General features: G+C 45.2%; 1 pseudogene; it reads left to right on the top strand.

Moving 5' to 3' along the window:
• The first annotated feature begins 1,238 nt into the window (after positions 1 to 1,238).
• Positions 1,239 to 1,356, top strand: LOC124617107 (annotated as a pseudogene).
• Positions 1,357 to 23,195: the final 21,839 nt, after the last annotated feature.

The following is a 23,195-nucleotide window of genomic DNA, read 5'->3' as shown; positions in this document are numbered from 1 at the left end:
TGTAGAATCACCTAGAATGATCAGAAATAGTAATATTCAGAATTAAGTTTAAATTCAACTCAAGCCGTTTCAGCGACTGCTACGGTCGCAGGTTCGAATCCTGCCTCGGGCATGGATGTGTGTGATGTCCTTAGGTTAGTTAGGTTTAAGTAGTTCTAAGTTCTAGGGGACTGATGACCACAGATGTTAAGTCCCATAGTACTCAGAGCCATTTGAACCAAGCCGTTTCACTTTGAAACGAGCCAAAAAATTTATTTATTCTTTTGCTCCTTCAGAGCTGGCGACCGTAGTTATAAGTATTTTCAGGAGGATTCGACTGTAAGTCTGCTGCTCTCGTCGTGCTGATAGGATTATCCACTGCTGCTAGCAGTGGTGATTGGATACATAAGCTCACTACCAAGTTAAGTGGGTCAGGTAGGCAGTGCTACTGTGTGAACTGTAGGGCACTGTAGGCCGTAGATCGAACCCGTTCAATCATCACAGCTCTTTGGGAAATAGTCCGGTTAGGAGTGTACTAATCATTAGGTAAATACTAGCGAGTAACGGTCAAAAATGTATACGCAAGTGTAGCAAGGTCCATGTAGCACCTAGTTAATGTGGTGCAATGGCGAGGGTAGGAGTGGAGTAAAAGTGAGCTGAGCTTGTGGCAGCTGTGCTGTCTTCAAAGATTAATAACGTGAATTCACTACTACCTCTTACCATTAGGGCTGAGCTATTTACGGTTAAAATACGTAGCAGTAAGCGCAAAGGCGTGACAGCTACAAGTCCGTATTGGCTTTATACATACGGAAGTAGGAAGCGGGTCATTCCGTCAGTGGAGGGGTTAAAACAACCGAGTCAGTTGAGAACATACCCCATTTACTGATGGAAAGATTCGGCGGTTCGGTCGCAATGTATTCCAATCTCTCTTTTCCTCTACAATTTTTACCTTCTAGAGCTCTCTCTCGTACCATGAAACTTATTCCCCGATGTCTTAACATATGTCCTACCATCCTGTCCCTTCTTCTTGTCAGTGTTTTCCGTGTATTCTTTTCCTCATCAATTCTCCGGAGAAACTTCTCATTCCTTACCTTATCAGTCCATCTAATTTTCAACATTCTTCTGTAGCACCGCATCTCAAATGCTTCGATTCTCTTCTGTTCCGGTTTTCCCACAGTACATGTTTCTCTATCATACAATGCCGTGATCATTCTCAGAAATTTCTTCCTCAAATTAAGGCCTATCTTTCATACAAGTACGGCAACGGCCTTGCCGCAGTGGATACACCGGTTCCCGTCAGATCACCGAAGTTAAGCGCTGTCGGGCGTGGTCGGCACTTGGATTGGTGACCATCAGGGCTGTCCTGCGCTGTTGCCATTTTTTGGGGTGCACTCAGCCTCGTGATGCCAAATGAGGAGCTACTCGACGAACAGTAGCGGCTTCGGTGAAAGAGAACCATCACAACGACCGGGAGAGTGGTGTGCTGACCACACGCCCCTCCTATCCGAATCCTCAGCTGAGGATGACACGGCGGTTGGATGGTCCGGATGGGCCACTTGTGGCTTGAAGACGGAGTGCTTTTTCATACTTGTGGACTTCTATTGGCCAGGAATTCCCTTTTTGCCAGTGCTAGTCTGCCTTTTATGTCCTCCTTGCTCCGTCCGTCATGGATTATTTTGCGGCTGACGTAGTAGAATTTCTTAACTTCATCTACTTCATGATCACCAATCCTGGTGTTAAGTTTCTCGCTGTTTCCATTTATGCTACTTATCATCTTTCTTCGATTTATCCTGTCAGTATTCTGTAATCATTAGACTGTTCAGGAGATCCTGTAATTCTTCTTCACTTTCACTGAGAACTGCAGTGTCTCAGCGAATCTTATCATTGATATCCTTTCACCCTGAATTTTAATTCCACTTTTGAACCTTTCTTTTATTTCCGTCATAACTTCTTCGATGCATAGATTGAGCAGTAGGGCAGAAAATTAACACCCCTGTCTTACACCCATTTTAATCCGAGCACTTCGTTCGTGGTCTTCCACGCTTCCACTTGGGTCTTGTACATATTGCATATTCCTTGCCTTTCCCTATGCCTTACACCTATGTTTCTCAGAATTTCGCGTAATATCTTGCATCATTTGATATTATCGAACCCTTCTTCCATGTTGACAAATCCTATGAACATATCTTGATTTTTCTGTAGTCTTGTTTCCATTATCAACGTTAACGTCAGAATTGCCTCTGCGGTGCCTTTAACTTTCTCAAAGCCAAACTGATCATTAACAGAACCCCAATTCTCTTTTCCATTCTTCTATATATTGTTGTCAGGAACTAGCATGCATGAGCTGTCAAGAAAATTGTGCGATAATTCTCGCACCTGTCGGCTGTTGCAATCTTCGTAATTATGTGGATGATGCTTTTCCGAAAAGTCACATTCTAAACACCAACGTGAATAGTCGTTTAGTTGCCACTTCTACCAATGATTTCCAAAATTTGACGGAATGTTATCCATCACTTCTGCCTTCTTCGATCCTAAGTCTTCCAAAGCTGTTTTAAATTCTGATTCTTATACTGGATCCCCTATCTCTTCTGTATCAACACCTGTTTCTTATTCTGTCAAGCCATCAGATATGTCTTTCTCCTCACAGAGGCCTTCAGTCTATCCTTTCCCCCTATCCGCTCTTTCCTCTACATATAACACTGGAATTATCATCGCACTCTTAATGTTTCCACTCATTGTTTTAATTACACCGCAGGTTATTTTGACTTTTCTATATGCTGAGTTGGTAATTCCGAGAATCATTTCTTTTTCTATTTCTTCACATTTTTCATACTGCCATTTCACCTTAGCTTCACTGAACTTCCTATTTATTTCATTCCTAAATGACTTGTATTTCTGTATTCCTGATTTTCTCTGATCATTTTTGTACTTCCTTCTTTCATCGTTCAACTGAAGTATTTCCACTGTTACCCATGGTTTATTCGCAGTTACCTTCTTTTTATCTATGTTTTTCCTTCCAGTTTCTGTGATTGCCCTTTTGGGAGATGTTCATTCCTCTTCAACTGTTCTGCCTGCTGAGATATTCCTTAACGCTGTTTCTATAGCTTCAGAGAACTTCAAGCGTATATCCTCATCCCTTAGTACTTCCACACCGCACTTCTTTGCGCATTGTTTCTTCCTGACTAGTTTGCTAAACTTCAGACCACTCTTCATCACTACTAAATTGTGATGTCAGTCTACATCTGCTCTTGGGTATACCATATAATCCAATATCTGATTTCGGAGTCTCTGTCTGACCATGATGTAATGTAATTGAAACCTTCCCGTATCTCCCGGCCCCTGTATCATTATACATCCCACCGATGACGCCTTAAAGAGAAAAAAGGCGAAGCGCACCTGGGAGAATAAAATACAGTTCAGCAAGAGAAGGCGTTTTTTATTTACAAAACAGATACTTGAACAGACTATTCGTTGTTACTAGCTGAAATTTATTGCCAAACTCAGTTAGTTTTTCCCCTTTCTCATTCCTACTACCAAGCACGTATTTTCCCATAACCCTTTCTTCCACACTTTCACCTACAACCTCATTCTATTCTCCCTTTACGTACCGAGGTACACATTCAATATCCTCTGTCTCTTTATCTCCGGCTTGAGACGTCGTCATACGTATCCGAATTTTCGTTGTCGGTGATGGTTTGCTGTCGATTCCGATGAGAATAACCCTGTCACTAAACTGATTAGAGTAACTCGCTCTCTGCGCACCTTCCTATTAATAAAGAATCCTACTCCCGTTAAATCATTTTCTGCTGATGTTGATATTCACTATACTCGTCTGACCAGAAATTCTTGTATTCTTCCCATTTCACTTCACTGACACCCTCTATATCCAGATTGAGCCTCTGCATTATACTTTTCAGATTTTCTATCTTCCCTACCACGTTCAAATTTCTAACATTCCACACTCAGATTTGTAGAACATTATCCTTTCGTTGATTATTGTATCTTTTTCTGAAGGTCACCTCCCCTTTGGCAGTTCACTTCCGTAGATCAGAATGGGGGACTAGGGGACTAGCCCGGAATCTTTTGCCAACGGAGAGATCATCGCGACACTTTTCAGTTACAGTCCACACGTCCAGGGGCACGCATTACGTGTCTTTAATACAGTGGTTTCCATTGCCTTCTGCATCCTCGTGCTGTTGACCACTGCTAGCTGTTCCGCTTTTAAGGGTAGTTTCCAACTCCAAGGGCAAGAGAGTGCCCTAAAATCTCACCACCCCTCTGCCCTCTTTGACGAGACCGTTGGCTCAATGAAACTTACTTCTTATGCTGAAAGTCTTCGGCCGCCATTACTGCTGATTTTTACTCGAAATTCACCCGGTGAGCGTTGAGCGTGCCGAATTTCTGACGTTGGAAAAAGCAGGTTCAGGAGTCTCTCCGAAAGTGCATTCAAATATCTATCAAGACCGATATTCTGAACGTGCATTTGAACGTTGACCAGTGAGATGGGAGAACGCACCTAAGTCATATGCACGACATCTCTCTTCAGTACAGATTCGCGAGACGCCATATTGGCTTTGAGCTGAAGCCCGTGTATATATGGAGTTTCTAACCATCAGAAAATTGAATACTCTGTGGAAAACCCGTCATCAATTGTATGATTTGGGTTAATAAAATGACGAGAAACGTCATATTGATGGTTAAAGAACTATTGTAACTTGTGTATTATGAAAGTGTGCCGTTTCAAGGGAATGGCACAGTGAGGAGCCATAAGATATACAATGTTCTTGATACAGTTTGTTATAATTAAATTTCAGTTAATAACATGTCTACCACTAATGCTTCCAGAATGCGGTAAGATGCAAAGTATGGTTACTCAACAATCGTGGTCGATATAACGCTATGAGTAGCCTCTCAGCCTGGTAAGGACGTAGCTGATATGATGCTGGTTCACGTCTCACTACATCGAAGTATATTATACTAGCTCTCGCGTTCTCTATTAGGTTCTAATACTTTATTCTTAGTTTAATAAAATATATTCTACAATATTCGATGTTACGTAAATATAAGTGCGCTCTTTGCGAGGAATGAATTAGTTCGATTGACTTAATCTACAAGACAGCTTGCAGTACTTCTAGTAACATATTTTGCACTTTCTTGTTTCAAGTTTCTTATTTCATATGTTGTAAAGATCCTGCCGCTGAAAAGAAACAGTGATCAAGTAAGAATTTGTATCGCACTATTTTTTTTTCTTTATTGTTATTTTTAAACCCATACAACAGGAAGGCTGTCAGCAGCATGTTACGCTTCTCTTCAGCCATAGAATAGACAAAGAAACAACAGAAAGAATACACACAAGTTACATAACGGTGGGTAATAAAACAGTAGACACATAAAGACAAACACGGAGCCGTTCACACTCGACGATAATCCACACTACAAACTGTGGACACGACGCACAAACACTGAAGATGTCGATGGCACAGGTGAACGATGGAGTGCGACGGTGAACACTGAACACTAAACACGGCGGCACACACGAGACACTGATGGCAATGATCTCCAGCGCACGAATGTCCACTTAGCGTGTGCGAGTCCGGGGACCTGCCAAGAGGGGAAGATGGATGAGGGGGGGGGGGGCGAAGGGGAGAACAAAGATGCCAATGGCTGAGGAGATTGGAGGAGGAGTAGAGGGACAGGGGAGGGGAAGCCCAGGGGAGGAGTGGGGAGAAGTGGAGGAGGGAGGGAAGGGGGAGAGATGGGAGGGAGGGTGCCCAAAGGAGCAAACACAGGAAGAGGGAGCGAGGGTCAAAGTTGGTAGGAGGGGTAGATGGAGGGGAGGGGGAGCTGGCGGAAGCCATCTTGGGAGAGGGTAAGGAGGGTGGAGAGATGGAGAGCAGGTGGGACATGGGAATACAGGCACGGCAGCAGGTGGGGGTGGGAGAGGATGGGGGAGACAAGCGGGTGAGGAGGATCGAGTTTACAGGAGATGTACAGGATCCGTATCCTTTCAAGGAAAAGGAGGAGCTGGGGGAAGGGAATGAGGTCGTACAGGATCTGCATGGGGGAGGAGAGACGGATGTGATAGGTGAGGCGGAGAGCATGGCGTTCAATGATCTGAAGGGACTTGTAAAAGGTAGGGGGGGGGGGCGGAGATCCAAGCAGGATGGGCGTAACAGAGGATAGGGCGGATTAGGGATTTATAGGTGTGGAGGATGGTGGAGGGGTCCAGACCCCACGTACAGCCGGAAAGGAGCTTGAGGAGACGGAGTCGGGAGCATGCCTTGGCTTGGATTGTCCGGAGATGGGGGGTCCAGGAGAGGCGATGGTCGAGGGTGACGCCAAGGTACTTATGGGTGGGGGTGAGGGCGATAGGACGACCATAGATGGTGAGATAGAAATCAAGGAGGCGGAAGGGTTTTGGAGGGACTGACCTTGAGAAACCACTGGTTGCACCAAGCGGTGAACTGGCCAAGATGGGATTGGAGAAGGTGTTGGGAACGCTGCAGGGTAGGGGCGAGGATAAGGAAGGCGGTTTCATCGGCAAACTGGAGAAAGTGGGCGGGGGGTGACGGCGGCGGCATGTCCGCCTAATACAAAAGGTACAGAAGGGGGGAGAGGACGGAGCCTTGGGGCACACCGGCGGAGGGAAAAAAGGTGTAGGAATCCGTATTATGGATGGTGACGTAGGAAAGACGGTGGGAGAGAAAGGAGCCGATCAGACGGACGTAGTTAATGGGAAGGGCGAAGGTTTGGAGCTTGAAGGGGAGACCGGAATGCCATACGCGGTCATAGGCACGTTCGAGGAAGAGGAAGATTGCAGAACGACGGGAATTAAGCTGTTCGGAAAGGAGATGAGTGAGGTGGAGGAGAAGATCATCGGAAGAGCAGGATGGCTGAAAGCCACACTGGGTAACGGGAAGGAGGTGGTGCTGGGGGAGATGCTGGTGGATGCGTCGGGTGAGGATGGATGTATCGCACTACTTGTAATGAAACTTTTATAAGCCGATGTTCTTATAGACTAGACATGGTACTTTTCTTTTCCCCTTATATCATGTTCATAAATATTGAAGTTTTTATTTGTTTCCACTACAGCCGGAACAACATAACTAGCATAGGAACAATAGAGCAAATCTGCGTTTTAATAGAGCTAAATCAGGAATCCTACGCCCGTCCGTTTGGCAAACAGTGTGATGTGCCAGCCATATAAAGCCCACAACTGCCGTTGGGGAGCGCTCCGATCACGTGTACCACGTTGAGAACACATGCCGCATGCACAAGTCGCGTCGTTTGGGAGCGTTCAGCAGCACGTTGAACTCGCCACGCTCAACGTTGACGTTCGACAGCACGGAGTGGCGGCATAACCTATGTTACACCGAAGCGCCAAAGAAGCTGGTATACGCACGGGTATTCAAATACAGAGATATGTAAACACGCAGGATACGGCGGTGCTGTCGACAACGCCTATACAACACAAGAAGTGTCTCGTGCAGTTCTTAGATCGGTTACTGCTGCTACAATTGCAGGTTATCAAGATTTAAGTGAGTTTGAACGTGGTGTTACAGTCGGCGCAAGAGCGATGGGACACAGCGTCTCCATGGTAGCGATGAAGTGGGGATTATCCCACGTGACCGTTTCAAGAGGGTACCGTAAATATTAGGATTCCGGTAAAACATCGGATCTCCGACATCGCTGCCACCGGCAAAAGATCTGCAAGGAAGGGAGCAATGAAGACTGAACAGAATCTTTCAATGCGGCACAAGTGCAACACTTCCAGAAATTTCTGCAGACTTCAATACTGGTCCATCAACAACTGTCAGCGTGCGAACCACTCAACGAAATATCATCGATACGGGCTTTCGGAGCCAAAGGCCCACTCGTGTACCCTTGATGACTGCACAACGCAAAGCTTTACGCCTCGCCTGGGCCCGTCAACACCTACATTGGCCGTTGATGACTGTAAACATGTTGTCTGGTCGGACGAGTCTCGTCTCAAAACTGTATCGCGCGGATGGACGTGTGCGAGTATGGAGACAAGCTCATAAATCCATAAGCCTTGCAGGGGACTGTTCAAGCTAGTGGAGGTTCTGTAATGGTGTAGGGCGTATGCAGTTGTAGTTATAGGGGTCCCCTGACACGTCTAGATACTACTCTGACAGGTGACACGTACGTATGCATCCTGTCTGATCACCTGCATCCATCCATGTTCATTGCGCATTCCGACAGACTCGGGCAATGCCATCAAGACAATGCGACACACCACACGTCCAGAATGGCTACAGAGTAGCTCCAGAAACACTCTTCTGAGTTTAGACACTTCCGATGGCCACCAACCTCCCTAGACATGAACATTATTGAGGTTATCTGGGATGCCATACGACGTGCATTTCACAAGAGATCTCCACCCCCTCGACTCTTACGGATTTATACACAGTCCTGCAGGAGTCATGGTGTCAATGCTCTTCATTTCTCCCCCTCCCTCCTGAACGGGCCATGAAGGCCCAATGGTACTGACCAGTCATCGTGTCATCCTTAGCTCATAGGCGTCACTGGATGTGGTTATGGAGGGGCATGTGGTCTGCACACTGCTCTCCCGGCCGTATGTCAGTTTCCGAGACTGGAGCCGCTACTTGTCAATCAAGTCCTCAGTTTGCCCCACAAGGGCTGAGTGCACCCCGCTTGCCAACAGCGCTCGGCAGACCGGATGGTCACCCATCCGAGTGCTAGCCCAGCCAGACAGCGCCTAACTTCGGTGATCTGACGGCGTTACCACCCCGGCAAGTCAGTTGGCTCTTCATTTCTACTTCAGACATTAGTCGAGTGCATGCCACGTTGTGTTGTGGTACTTTTGTGTGCTCGCAGGAGCGTACACGGTATTAGGCAGGTGTACCAGTTTCTTTGGCTCTTCAGTGTATGTGGTTTCAACAAGCCGATCCCTCCCCTATACACAGGTCGGAGCACGAGGCCCGGGCAGCACATCTGCCGGCGCCGAGTGAAGGGTGAGGCGGAGGTTCCGCGCTCCGCGCCCACCATAAATCCAGCGGGCGCCGCCCCGGCCGCGACCTCTGCACGTGGGCGCCGCTCCGGCCTGCCCGCTGACCGATGCACCCAGAGCCGCGCAGCTGCGGCCTCGTCTCTGCACTCGCCAGGCGCTTGTTTGTTTCCCACAGGCTGCTCTCCGTCGCAGTGGCCATCATTCCACATTCTTAACCCTGCATTTGGAGGTGGCGTTCACAGCCTGCCTTGTTGGTCACGATACCTCGTGCTGTGCCGAAAGGAGTCCGTTTTTGGCGTGTAAGTAACAGACGCGCTCCTCGACTGCCGAAACAGTTCCTCACGGATGTTGGTCGGGGTCCATCTCGATGCGGCTGTCTTACCTTCCTCTGCAGCTTCTCAAGGAAACCCCAATACGAGGCGTACTCCAAAACTAATGTCCGCTGGCCGGTATTCACCAGATGGTAGGCCTGAACGAGGTTTGACGCATGTCTACCGAGTCTTTGGCAAACAACTGCACCGTTGGTTTGATTCAGTAGTCGTTTTCCACTCCGTGAAAATGGTTCAAATGGCTCTAAGCACTATGGGACTTAACATCTGGGGTCATCAGTCCCATATACTTTTTTTTTATTTCGAGCTTTTTCTTCATTACATAGGCTTAACTCCAACACAATAATTTACTCGGAAATAACTATACAAAGAATAAACGTTCCTAAACTATATTTTCAGAATATTCCTCCAGGTGTTTCGATCTTGTGTGTCCTCTTCCTCCGCGCCCATTCTCCTCATTGTGTGCTGCACAGTTTGGAGCCAGGTAGTCATAGGTCGTTCTCTTCTTCTTCTCCCCTCCGGTTCCCACTCCAGTATCAGTTTTGGTATTCTGGCTTCCTCCATTCGTCGTACATGCCCGTACCACTGTAATTTCTTCCTGTCCATTACGTCATATATTCTTTCTTTTATTTCCATTCTCCTTATTATTTCGGTGTTCCTTATCTTCTCTTTCCTGGAGAGTCTTGCCGATCTCCTCCAGAAGTCCATCTCTAGAGCTTGTAATTTTTTAGTGTGCTTCAGGTCAATTGTCCAGGTCTCCATTCCATACAGAACCATAGTCTCCAATATAGATTTGTGTATTAATTTTTTAGTTCTGCTCATTACATTCCTGCTCCATAAGACAGTTAAGCATCCCAATGACCTTCCGTCCGCTACTAATTCTTTTATTGATTCTAAATAACAGAAAGTGTTTATCTTTTTGATTTTCATTCCTTCTATGTATAGCTCATCTGAATAATTAGTTAAGTATTTTGTTTTTTGGTAATTAACCTTCAAACGCCAAGTTTTGTATGCTACTGCTTGTTGATTGTAGATATAGATAGCATCCTCCCCATCTTGTGCTACGACTACTTGATCATCAGCAAACAATAAATGATGTAGGTAAATTCAATCTTTTATTTCTAATCCCATACTATTACATTTACGAGACCATGTTCTAAGGCTAATATCTATATAGGTTTTAAATAATGATGGTGACATGCGACAGCCCTGTAAAAGGCCTTTGCTTGTTCTAAATTTCTGTGAAAGTTTATTACCAATTTTCACTTGGCAAATGTTTTCTTTATGCATCTGTTGTTATTATTTTGATCAAGGAAGGGTTTATGTTTGCCATATGTAATGCTCTCCAAAGTAATTTTCTTGGGACAGTATCATACACTTTTTTAGACCTATGAAAATTAATACTAAATTTTTTGATTTTTCCCTATGTTTCTCCAAAATCTGTCGTAATGTGAAAGTATGGTCTGCAGATGATCTCCCAGCAGAGAAATCACATTGTTCTTCTTGGGTTCTAAATTTTTTTCCAGTTTGTTTCTAATTACTTCCGCAAAAATTTTCATTAATGTGTTTGTAAAAATTCGTTGATAGTTTGAACAAATTTTGCGATCCCCCTTCTTGAATATGGTATTTATGTAACCTAGCTTCATCTCGTTGGGTGTTGAATCTCCATGTATCATTTCGCTGAAGAGCTGTGTTGTCAGTTTCACAATTTTGTCACCACCATATTTCAGACACTACTAATTGATATTGCCTGGTCCAGGTGATTTACCTTTCTTTCCTGTTCTCAACGCCTGAAGAACTTCACTTTCTAAAATCTGGATCTCATCATCTTCATGTCCATTTACTTCCATTGTTCCTTCTTCTAGATATTCTTGTCTGTCCTCATTTAATAATTTTTGGAAATACTTTTCCCATTCAGTTGAAGATTGGTTAGTCCCCTGGTCTTAGAACTACTTAAACCTAACTAACCTAAGGAAATCACACACAACCATGCCCGAGGCAGGATTCAAACCTGCGACCGTAGCAGCAGCACGGTTCCGGACTGAAGCGCCTAGAACTGATCGGCAGGTTCCAGACTGAAGCGCCTAGAACCGCTCGGCAGGTTCCGGACTGAAGCGCCTAGAACCGCTCGGCAGGTTACGGACTGAAGCGCCTAGAACCGCTCGACAGGTTCCGGACTGAAGCGCCTAGAACCGCTCGGCAGGTTCCGGACTGAAACGCCTAGAACCGCTCGGCACCAGCGGCCGGCTCCAGTCGGTGAGGGCAGATCGCAGTGGCCAAGACAGTCGTTGATCCCGCCAGTTCAAATGACTCTGAGCACTATGGGACTTAACATCTAAGGTCATCAGTCCCCTAGAACTTAGAACTACTTAAACCGAACTAACCTACGGACATCACACAACACCCAGTCATCACGAGGCAGAGAAAATCCCTGACCCCGCCGGGAATCGAACCCGGGATATATATATATATATTGTAGGGACCGTCCGCAGCTCGTGGTCGTGCGGTAGCGTTCTCGCTATATATATATATATATATCACCGTGCTTATCGTAAGATGAAAGATGACTACTAAGAGATTATAGTTAATGTTAGTCTCGATGGGAATTTGGTAAGCTAGACTGGGTACCTGATGAAACAGTTGCTCAGTAATGCAAGGTTAACTTCCCCAGATAGCTCACAGCTTTTAACTCGCTTTTATTGTCTTGAATATCAGCACCCCAATCAGAACAAATTAATGCAGCAACATAACACTGTCTGTGTCGTCTTCATCGTCTAAATTTCATCCTCATTGACGCACAAGTCACAGAAGTGGCGTCACCTCAAAAGACTTGCACCAGGCAATCAGGTCTCCAAATTTTCTCAATAGTGTTTCTTGAAAAGAACGTCGCCTTCCCTCCAGGGATTCCGATTTGAATTAGCGATGCATCTCCGTAACACTTGCGCGTTGTTCGCACCTACCGGTAACAAATCTAGCAGCCCGCCTCTGAAATGCTTCGATGTCTTCCTTCAGTCTGACCTGATACGGATCCCAAACACTTGAGCAGTACTCAAGAATCGGTCGCACCAGCAGCCTATATGCGGTCTCCGTTACAGGTGAACCACTCTTTCCTAAAATTCTCCCAACAAACCGAAGTCGACCATTCGGCTTTCCTACCACAATCCTCACATGCTCGTTTAATTTCATATTGCCTTGTTAAGTTACGCCCAGATATTTAGAACACGTGGGTGCGTCAAGCAGGATACTACTAATGCTGTATCCGAGAATTACGGGGTTGTTTTTCCTGCTCATCCATTTTAACTGACATTTTTCTACATTCGTAGCTATGTGCCATTTATGGTTCAAATGGCTCTGAGCGCTATGGGACTTAACATCTGAGGTCATCAGTCCCCTAGAACTTAGAACTACTTAAACCTAACTAACCTAAGGACACCACACACATCCATGCCCGAGGCAGGATTCGAACCTCCGACCGTTGCGGTCGCGCGGTTCCAGACTGTAGCGCCTAAAACCGCTCGGCCACCCCGGCCGGCGTGCCATTTGTCACACCAACTAGAGACTTTGTCTAAGTCGTCTAATATCCTTCTACAGTCACTCGACTTCGACACCTTACCGTACACCACAGCATCAGCAAACAATCGGTGATTGCTGCACACCCTGTTCGCCAAATCATGTGCAAGTATCTATACAGAGAACAACAGCGATCCTATCACACTTCCCCGGGGCACTCCTGACGACACTTTGTGATGAACATTCGCCGTCGAGGACAACATGCTGGGTTGTACTACTTAAGAAGTCTTCGAGCTACTCACATATGCCGGCCGAAGTGGCCGTGCGGTTAAAGGCGCTGCAATCTGGAACCGCAAGACCGCTGCGGTCGCAGGTTCGAATCCTGCCTCGGGCATGGATGTTTGTGATGTCCTTAGGTTAGTTAGGTTTAACTAGTTCTAAGTTCTAGGGGACTAATGACCTCAGCAGTTGAGTCCCATAGTGCTCAAAGCCATTTTACTCACATATCTGTGAACTTATTCCACACACTCGTACCTTCGTTAACAGCCTGCTATCGGGCACCGTGTCAAATGCTTTCCGAAAATATAGGTATATGGAATCTGCCTGTTGCCCTCCAGCGGTAGTTTGTAGCATATCATGTGAGAAAAGGACTACCTGAGTTTCGCACGAAATGGCGTTACGTTTTCTTCAGCATTTTTCAATTTACAGCCTCCGGCTCGTTTCTTTTCGAATGCCATAATATATAAAGCCACAAACGCTTCACAGACAGTCATTGCAGCAAATTATTTCAGTTTCTGTTAGAGCTGCCATATCCGCTTTAATTTGTGTGCGCAATGGCGTAATTGGCAAACTTCAATCCCAATTAACTCGGAAACGGCAAAAGGTATCGAATTTTTTTTCTCAACAATTACTTCTCAGCGCACCCTACCCTGCAACTCTCTTACAAGGTTTTCTGGATGTTTCTGACCACCCTGTACATGAACTTCGCACTCGAGCGCCTCTCGTACCCCTCTCAACTTGGCGTCCGAAGCGGCGGAGTGTCTGTGTCGGGCCTTAATCCGGTCCTGGAGGCATCACCAAAGACGCAGACTAGCAGTACACACCCCTATCGTTCTTACAGTCTATAGACTCCCAGCCTGAACCTGTGGTCAGGGCCTGGCTGAACAAATGTTGTGAGAATTAAACTACAAGAATACCATTTTAGAGCAATTTTCGAATTGGAAGCCTAAACGTAGCATTTTATGTTGAGCATTTAATTGTATGTAATTTGAATATACAGGGTGATTCAAAAAGAATACCACAACTTTAGGAATTTAAAACTCTGCAACGACAAAACGCAGAGCTAAGCACTATCTGTCGGCGAATTAAGGGAGCTATAAACTTTCATTTAGTTGTACATTTGGTCGCTTGAGGCGCTGTTGACTAGGCGTCAGCGTCAGTTGATGCTAAGATGGCGACCGCTCCACAGAAAGCTTTTTGTGTTATTGAGTACGGCAGAAGTGAATCGACGACAGTTATGGGGGTATGTTAAGGATATGGTGTTTCGGCCACCTCTCTCAGCCACCATTGATGATTTGAAACGAGAAATAACAGCAGCTATCCAAACTGTTACGCCTGATATGCTACAGAGAGTGTGGAACGAGTTGGAGTATCGGGTTGATATTGCTCGTGTGTCTGGAGGGGGCCATATTGAACATCTCTGAACTTGTTTTTGAGTGAAAAAAAACCTTTTTAAATACTCTTTGTAATGATGTATAACAGAAGGTTATATTATGTTTCTTTCATTAAATACACATTTTTAAAGTTGTGGTATTCTTTTTGAATCACCCTGTATAATTTATTACTTAATGAGCTCATGAAATAAAAAACGAAAAACGTTTCCTTTTAGGATTTTTGATTTTACACTAGTATGTCTTTTTATGGCAATTAGTCTTTTTACTGAGGCCTGTAATAGATTACATGAAGAAATATAAAAACGTCTAATTACAGTTATAGCTAGACTTTGCTGTAACAATGCTGTTATTCGCTTAGGATTACAGCTGTCATAGCACTTCTATGTAACACAGCTCCCACAACGCTGTAACAGGGATGTCGATAAATTTTTGGAGTTGTTCCCAGCTGGTAGTAGCATAACGAAACAAAGTTTTTTTATAAGAATACATTTATGTTTAATAAATGCGTTTGTTTGTTTCACTTTTGATGTTCCCGCTAAGATCCTCACTGCAGTCGTCTGAAATATCTATGATGTCACGAGTTAATGCTCTAACTTGTGAGAGCCACCATGGATCTTAAGAGTGCTCACATGTTTCCCGCAACATAGAGTTAACTAATAATGTTATCTGACAATAGTTTTGCACAGCTTTAGGGGCTGGCGACGGCAAGAAAAATATGTAATGTGTCCTGGTTTGGATGAATTGAGGTACGGATGAAATGGACTTTCCAAGAAACCTGAAACAATTCAGGTCGACAAAATTCCGTTAACCGTCCTTTCTGAAGTATAAGCAATTCTGCGAAGTGAAATGTCAGACATTTGACCGGGAGTGCCACTGGGAATTTGGCGAGAAGGTGTGCAGGATTTCAGAGATGATGCTATCGTAATTCCTGAAAAATTCATCCGAGTAAATCCATACAAACTAATTACGACTACGACTTTTATAACAGGCTCCACGCAGCAGTTTTAAAACAAAGACTTTTAGTTATACATATTTTTCGCAAGAATAAAATTTCAGCATATGTGCAGATATTTCTTCCTTTCATATTCCCTGTGATTAGTCCACGAAGTATTAAGCCCCCTCCACACTCATAATTACCGAAAAGAGCGATTCAGGAGTTTCTGAAAACTCGTAGATTCTTACTTTGTTTATCTACAGCTCTTCGCGTGCATTCACCCTGCTCGTGTCATTTCATCCACGAACGCCGTACATTTCGTGGCCAGTATTGTAAAAAAAAAAAAAAAATAAATCATTATTTTATTTTTGTATACGAATTTTCAGCCGTAAATTGACACGCTTGTTCTTCAGTTGCGCATTATTTGGGAATACTCAGCCCAGAAATTATAGTATGTAAGAGGGACATTTAATATGTAACGCAACGCATTTTTTTCTCGGCCAGTTTCGGTTGAAAAATGCGGAATTTGTTGTGGAACGTCATGGAGTATTCCTGCTTCAGCTCAGTGTCATGGAGTACCATACGTAGCCATACGTAGCCATATGTGGCCTTTAAAATGGCATCTTTAACAGTGGTGCGTTCCAACCAGAGAACTGTCACTGAATTTCCTTTGGCGGAAAACTAGAGCATCGCGTATATTCATAGGTGCTTGCAGAATGTATGCGGAGACCTGGCAGTGAACAAAAGCACCGTGAGTCGTTGGGAGAGGCGTCTGTCATAATCGCAACAAGGTCGTGCAAACCTGCCCGACCTTTTTGTCGAACATCGTAACAAGCTGTGAAACATGGATTCAACATTTCGTACCGCAAACAAAAAGGCAGTCCTTGGAGTGGCGTCCCAACAACTCCTCCTCCGAAGGAAAATTTCAAAGCCACACCCTCAACCGGTAAAACCATGGCGACGGTCTTCTGGGACTCTGAAGGGGCTGTTCTGTTTGCTGTACTCCGCCACGGCGCAAGATCAACTCTGTAGTGTATTGCGATTCCCTCAGGACTTTGAAGAAGCGACTTCAGCGTGTCCGTCACTACTAAAAAGCAAACCAACTTCTCCATGACAAAGCAAAACCTCACAGAAGTCTGCGCACCCGAGAGGAGCCCATAAAACTTCATTGGGCTGTCTCTCTTACAGCCCGGATCTCGCACTTTCCGACTTCCGTCTGTGTGGCTAAATGAAGGTTGCACTCCGCAGGAAACCGAACGTGGCTGATAGGGAGGTCACTGGTGAAGCAAGACGTTGGCTCCAACGTCGACTAGCAGAGCGATACCATGCAGGCATACTGGCCCTCCCAATAAGATGATGTAAAGCCATTGCACTGAACGGACATTATGTTGAAAAATGGGGTTTTGTAGCCGAAAGAGTGTTCAGTAGATGGTGTATTGAAATCCTGAGTAAAGCTAACCTGCTTTCAGCAGAAAAAGAAAGTGTTGGGTTACTTATTGAACGCCGTTCGTATTTCGTACATGTGAGACGCACTGCGCCACTGATAAATGTAATATACAGCGAAGGAATAATAACTAGGATGGAATTTCATCTCCAGGGAACACATTTCTCAACTTCGAAAATAACCGAGTTCAGTGACAGTTGCACTTCGAATTATTGCAAATCTTAGAGACAAACAGTAACGTAATATACGTATTTTATGTATACGTAATATATGTATTTTGCGTGTCTTCATTCAGTGATCTCCTATGAATTAATCTTCTCGGGTAACTCATCTTTAAGAAAGAAATTTTTCATTGCTCATGAACATGCTGTAAGAATTGTGCGTCTGTTCACTGACGATGGCTGGTTCAAATGGCTCTGAGCACTATGGGACTTCACTGCTGAGGTCATCAGTCCCCTAGAACTTAGAACTACTTAAACCTAACTAACCTAAGGACATCACACACATCCATGCCCGAGGCAGGATTCGAACCTGCGACCGTAGCGGTCGCGCGGTTCCAGACTGCAGCGCCTAGAACCGCTCGGCCACCTCGGCCGGCTCACTGACGATCATCTTGTAGACATCTGTTTAGCGTTTTGGCTAATGCTCCACAGTATATTTATTCCTCCATGAACTTTTATTTACAACAGACACTACAGTACAGTTCAGAAGGAACAATAATGTACGTACGAGGATTGGAAGTTTAATAGTGGCAACTATTTATGTACAGCTTGTACAAAGTAGACGCGTGTATTAAAGTTTTACTGACATTCAGAGTAGTCACCAGCATTGTGTATAACCCGTTGTCAGCGATGTGGAAGTCGTAGGATACTCTTAGCAGTGCCAGTTGCGTTGACAGTTCGAGCGGCGCGGTCTGTTGTCAGACGAAATTGTAGCAGTTCTGAAGCGATTGCCGTGAAGTGTTTCCTTCAGTTTAGAAACCGGGTTGAACTGACGAGGGCTTAAGTCAGGGGAGTGCCGTAGGTGGTATAGCATTTAGCAGCCCCATCAGTCAAACAAGGCAGTAACAGCTTGCACTGTACGTGCGTGAGCATTATTCTGCAAAATGATGGTCAGGTCCCGCAGAAAGTGTCATCACTTCTGTCTCTATGCTGTTCATTTTTGAAACACAACCTACGACCAGCTTGCTGGTGACTACTTTGAAGGTCAGAAAAATTTGAAACACGTATCTATTTTGTACGAACTGTAAATAAATAGTTGCCACTATTTAAGTTCCAACCCTCGTAATTATCATACACGAAAAAAATGACATCCATTATTTCACATTAGGGTCGACTTTAGCACAAAAAAAGTACACCACTCTGCCACAGGCAGTCAAGTTAAATTTGAAAAGAAACTGAAAAATATTCTTCTTGACAACTCCTATTCCGTTGAATAACTTTACTTATGTCGTGTACAGGGTCGTCCATTGATAGTGACCGGGCAAAATATCTCACGCAATAAGCGTCAAACGAAAAAACTACAAAGAACGAAACTTGTCTAGCTTGAAGGGGGAAACCAGATGGCGCTATGGTTGGCCCGCTAGATGGCGCTGCCATAGGTGAAACGGATATCAACTGCGTTTTTTTAAAATAGGAACCCCCATTTTTATTACATATTCGTGTAGTACGTTAAGGAATATGAATGTTTTAGTTGGACCACTTTTTTCGCTTTGTGACAGATGGCGCTGTAATAGTCACGTGGTATTACGTAACATTCTGCCAGTGCGGACGGTATTTGCTTCGTGATACATCACCTGTGTTAAAATGGACCGTTTACCAATTGCGGAAAACGTCGATATCTTGTTGATGTATGGCTATTGTGATCAAAATGCCCAACGGGCGTCTGCTATGTATGCTGCTCGGTACCTTGGACGACTTCATCCAAGTGTCCGGACCGTTTGCCGGATAGTTACACTATTTAAGGAAACAGGAAGTGTTCAGTCACATGTGAAGCGTCAACCACGACCTGCGACAATGCCCAAGCAGGTGTTTTAGCTGCTGTCGCGGCTAATCAGCACATCAGTAGCAGACTAATTGCGCGAGAATCGGGAATCTCAAAAACGTTGGTGTTGAGAATGCTACATCAACATCGATTGCACCCGTACCATATTTCTATGCAGCAGGAATTGCATGGTGACGACTTTGAACGTCGTGTACAGTTCTGCCACTGGGCACAAGAGAAATTGCGGGACGATGACAGATTTTTTGCACGCGTTATATTTAGCGATGAAGCGTCATTCACCAACAGCGGTAACGTAAACCGGCATAATTTGCACTATTGGGCAACGGAAAATCCACGATGGCTGCGACAAGTGGGACATCAGCGACCTTGGCGGGTTAATTTATGGTGCGGCATTATGGGAGGAAGCATAATTGGCCCCCATTTTATCGATGGCAATCTAAATGGTGCAATGTATGCTGCTTTCCTACGTAATGTTCTACCGATGTTACTACAAGATGTTTCACTGCATGACGGAATGGCGATGTACTTCCAACATGATGGATGTCCGGAACATAGCTCGCGTGCGGTTGAAGCGGTATTGAATAGCATATTTCATGACAAGTGGATTGGTCGTCGAAGCACCATACCATGGCCCGCACGTTCACCGGATCTGACGTCCCCGACTTTCTTTCTGTGGGGAAAGTTGAAGGATATTTGCTATCGTGATCCACCGACGACACCTAACAACATGCGTCAGCGCGTTGTCAATGCATGTGCGAACATTACGGAAGGCGAACTACTCGCTGTTGAGAGGAATGTCGTTACACGTATTGCCAAATGTATTGAGGTTGACGGACATCATTTTGAGCATTTATTGGATTAATGTGGTATTTACAGGTAATCACGCTGTAACAGAACATTTTCTCAGAAATGATAAGTTCTCAAAGGTACTTGTATCACATTGGAACAACCGAAATAAAATGTTCAAACGTACCTACGTTCCGTATTTTAAATTAAAAAACCTACCTCTTACCAACTGCTCGTCTAAAATTGTAAGCTATATGTTTGTGACTATTACAGCGCCATCTGTCACAAAGCGAAAAAGTGGTCCAACTAAAACATTCATATTTCTTTACATACTACACGAATATGTAATGAGGAATGGTGGTTCCTATTTAAAAAAAACGCAGTTGATATCCGTGTGACCTATGGCCACCCCATCTAGCGGGCCAACCATAGCGCCATCTGGTTTCCCCCTTCAGGCTTGAGAAGTTTCGTTCTTCGTAGTTTTTTTGTTCGACGCTTATTTCGTGAGATATTTGGCCCGGTCACGATCAATGGACCACCCTGTATAAAGGGTGGGTCGCAGTTATTAATTTATATCTGTATCTTTTTTTTTATGAAAACAACACTCGCAAATGGTCAGCATGTATCCACGATTACATACGAATGTATAATATTAAAGAGGCTCGGTTAACATCATTACCATTGATCGTATGTATGACCCAAGAAACACAAAACTAACACTTTCCCGTGACGCATCGCGAACTGTTTCCACACTCTGCAGCTGTTGGAGTCGAGTGGAGTCCCCGCTGCAGCACGTGGGCCTCGCGACATGTGAGAAAGCGCGTGACACGGTTTCGCAGCGGCGCACGCAGCACGCAGCACGCATCACGCACCACGGCCGTTGCATTTCCTGCATCATTTCTTGCGCAGCTTGCGAGCGTTTTGCAGCTCGCCGGGCGTGACGTCACCCGTCGTTAAGAATTCCGTTTCTGTCGGCGGGCTCGTGGGAATCGCGCCCGCCACGTGTCCCCTTGCCTCGCCGCAACACGTGTGCGCGCCTCCCTGTAGCAGCTGCCCCGGCTTCCTGGTGCTGCGGCCGAGGTGACGGCCGATCCGGCCGGCGCTTCCGCGTCCTGACACTTGTTTTCCTCCGACAGCATCTGGGTGAGAGCACATCCAGCACGATGCGGCTTCCCTCGGCAGTAAACAATTTCACTGAAAAACACTGTAGTGTACACATTTGCTCATTGATACACGATGAGGACCATTTTCAAAGTAGTTATCTAACATGCGCACTCGAGTGCAGAAAATGCTATCAAATACAAAGAGTGATTTTCAGGCTCCAGCTGCATGCAGCTACCTGATCCGAAGGCCAGTGCAAGTGACGCGTTGCTCAGACTCTACTGGAACTGCTGCGAGTTGATCACGCCGTTTTACGGAGGCAGCATCTCGTCGACTTCGCCAGTGCGCATATTGAACAAACCGTGTAATCGGCGGTTAGTAATAAAATCAATATTTGGCCTTATTCACTTAGTTGATCTTTCTGCTCAAGTTCCATTCCTAATCCGTTACACGTGGAAACATTTCTGTACGTCCAGAATGAGATTTTCACTCTGCAGCGGCGTGTGCGCTGATATGATACTTCCTGGCAGATTAAAACTGTGTGCCGGACCGAGACTCGGTCCGGCACACAGTTTTTGTGGTGTCACCACCAGACACCACACTTGCTAGGTGGTAGCTTTAAATCGGCCGCGGTCCATTAGTACATGTCGGACCCGCGTGTCGCCACTGTGTGATCGCAGACCAAGAGCCACCACAAGGCAGGTCTCGAGATACGGACGAGCACTCGCCCCAGTTGTACGGACGACGTAGCTAGCTAGCGATGCACACTGACGAAGCCTCGCTCATTTGCAGAGCAGATAGTTAGAATAGCCTTCAGCTAAGTCCATGGCTACGACCTAGCAAGGCGCCATTAGTAACATTGCATGTATCTACAGAGTCTCACTTGTATCGTCAAGAGCGATGTACCACAAGTATGGATTAAAGTTAAGTATTCCAGAAGCTATGTACTTTTCTTTATAGCATTCATTACGTATCCTGTTTCAGACCTCACGCCCATCTGCGTGAACTAAACGCGTGCCTTTCGGCTTCCTCTCATTGTGTCTAGGCTGTCTTGTCTAGACACAACAGTTTTAATCTGCCAGGAAGTTTCATATCAGCGCACACTCCGCTGCAGAGTGAAAATCTCATTCTGGAAACATCCCCCAGGCTGTGGCTAAGCCATGTCTCCGCAGTATCCTTTCTTTTAGGAGTGCTAGTTCTGCAAGGTTCGCAGGAGAGCTTCTGTACAGTTTGGAATGTAGGAGACGAGATACTGGCAGAAGTGAAGTTGTGAGGGCCGGGCGTGAGTCGTGCTTTGGTAGCTCAGATGGTAGAGCACTTGCCTGCGAAAGGCAAAGGTCCCGAGTTCGAGTCTCGGTCGGGCACACAGTTTCAATCTGCCAGGAAGTTTCATTTCTGTACGTGTTTCCTGCAGTCACAACGCCAGCTTTGCATCAGGTGGCTAAAATTTGAACTAATTATTTTGTCAGCGTTAATCTGTACCGCATTAACGCATTAGGACATCTACCAAATTCCGCAGCAATACGTTGATTACACTGGACCTGTTGACCTCTGTGAGTAGCTACACTTAAAGTCACCCGGTATATATGTTTAGAATAACAAAGAAGGAATTTTCGACATCCTGAGGACGAGAAATCTCATTGATACTAGTATATTTAATTTGACAAAGAATGCCGTTTTTGCCTGTGCTAGTCCGTTTGTTATATCCTCCTTGCGCCGTCCATCATGGATTATTTTGCTGCCTAGGTAGAAGAATTCCTTAATTTCATCTACTTCGTGATCACCAATCCTGATGTTTAGTTTCTCACTGTTCTCATTTCTGCTACTTCTCATTACTTTCGTCTTTTTCGATTTACTCCCGATTCATATTTTGTACTCAATAGACTTTTCATCCCATTCAGGAGATCCTGTAATTCTTCACTTTCACTGAGGATAACAATGTTATTGGCGAATCTTATCATTGATATTCTTACAACATGTATTATGGATCCGTTCCTGAACCTTTCTTTTATTTCCGTCTTTGCTTCTCCGATGCATAGATGGAACAGTAAAGACGACAGACTACATTCCTGTCTTACACCCTTTTTAATCCTAGCACTTCGCACTTGGTCTTGCACTGTCATTATTCTCTAATTATTCTTGTACATCTTGTATACAACCCGTCTTTCCCTATAGCTTACTCCTGTTTTTCTCAGAATTTCGAACATCTTGCACCAATTGACAGTGGTTGGTTGGCTGAGTTGAGGGGGAGGGGACCAAACAGCGAGATCATCGGTCCCATCAGATTAGGGAAGGATAGGGAGGGAAGTCGGCCGTGCCGTTTCGAAGGAACGCCATCCTGGCATTTGCTTGAAGCGTTTTGGTGAAATTACGGAAAACCTAAATAAGGATGGCCGGACGCGGGTATGAACCGTTGTTCTCCCGAATGCGAGTCCAGTGTGCT

This window comes from Schistocerca americana, chromosome 5 (assembly GCF_021461395.2).
Source record: "Schistocerca americana isolate TAMUIC-IGC-003095 chromosome 5, iqSchAmer2.1, whole genome shotgun sequence".
NCBI lineage: Eukaryota > Metazoa > Arthropoda > Insecta > Orthoptera > Acrididae > Schistocerca > Schistocerca americana.
Note: the sequence above shows the minus strand (reverse complement) of the source record. Positions and strands in the feature narration are given on the sequence as shown.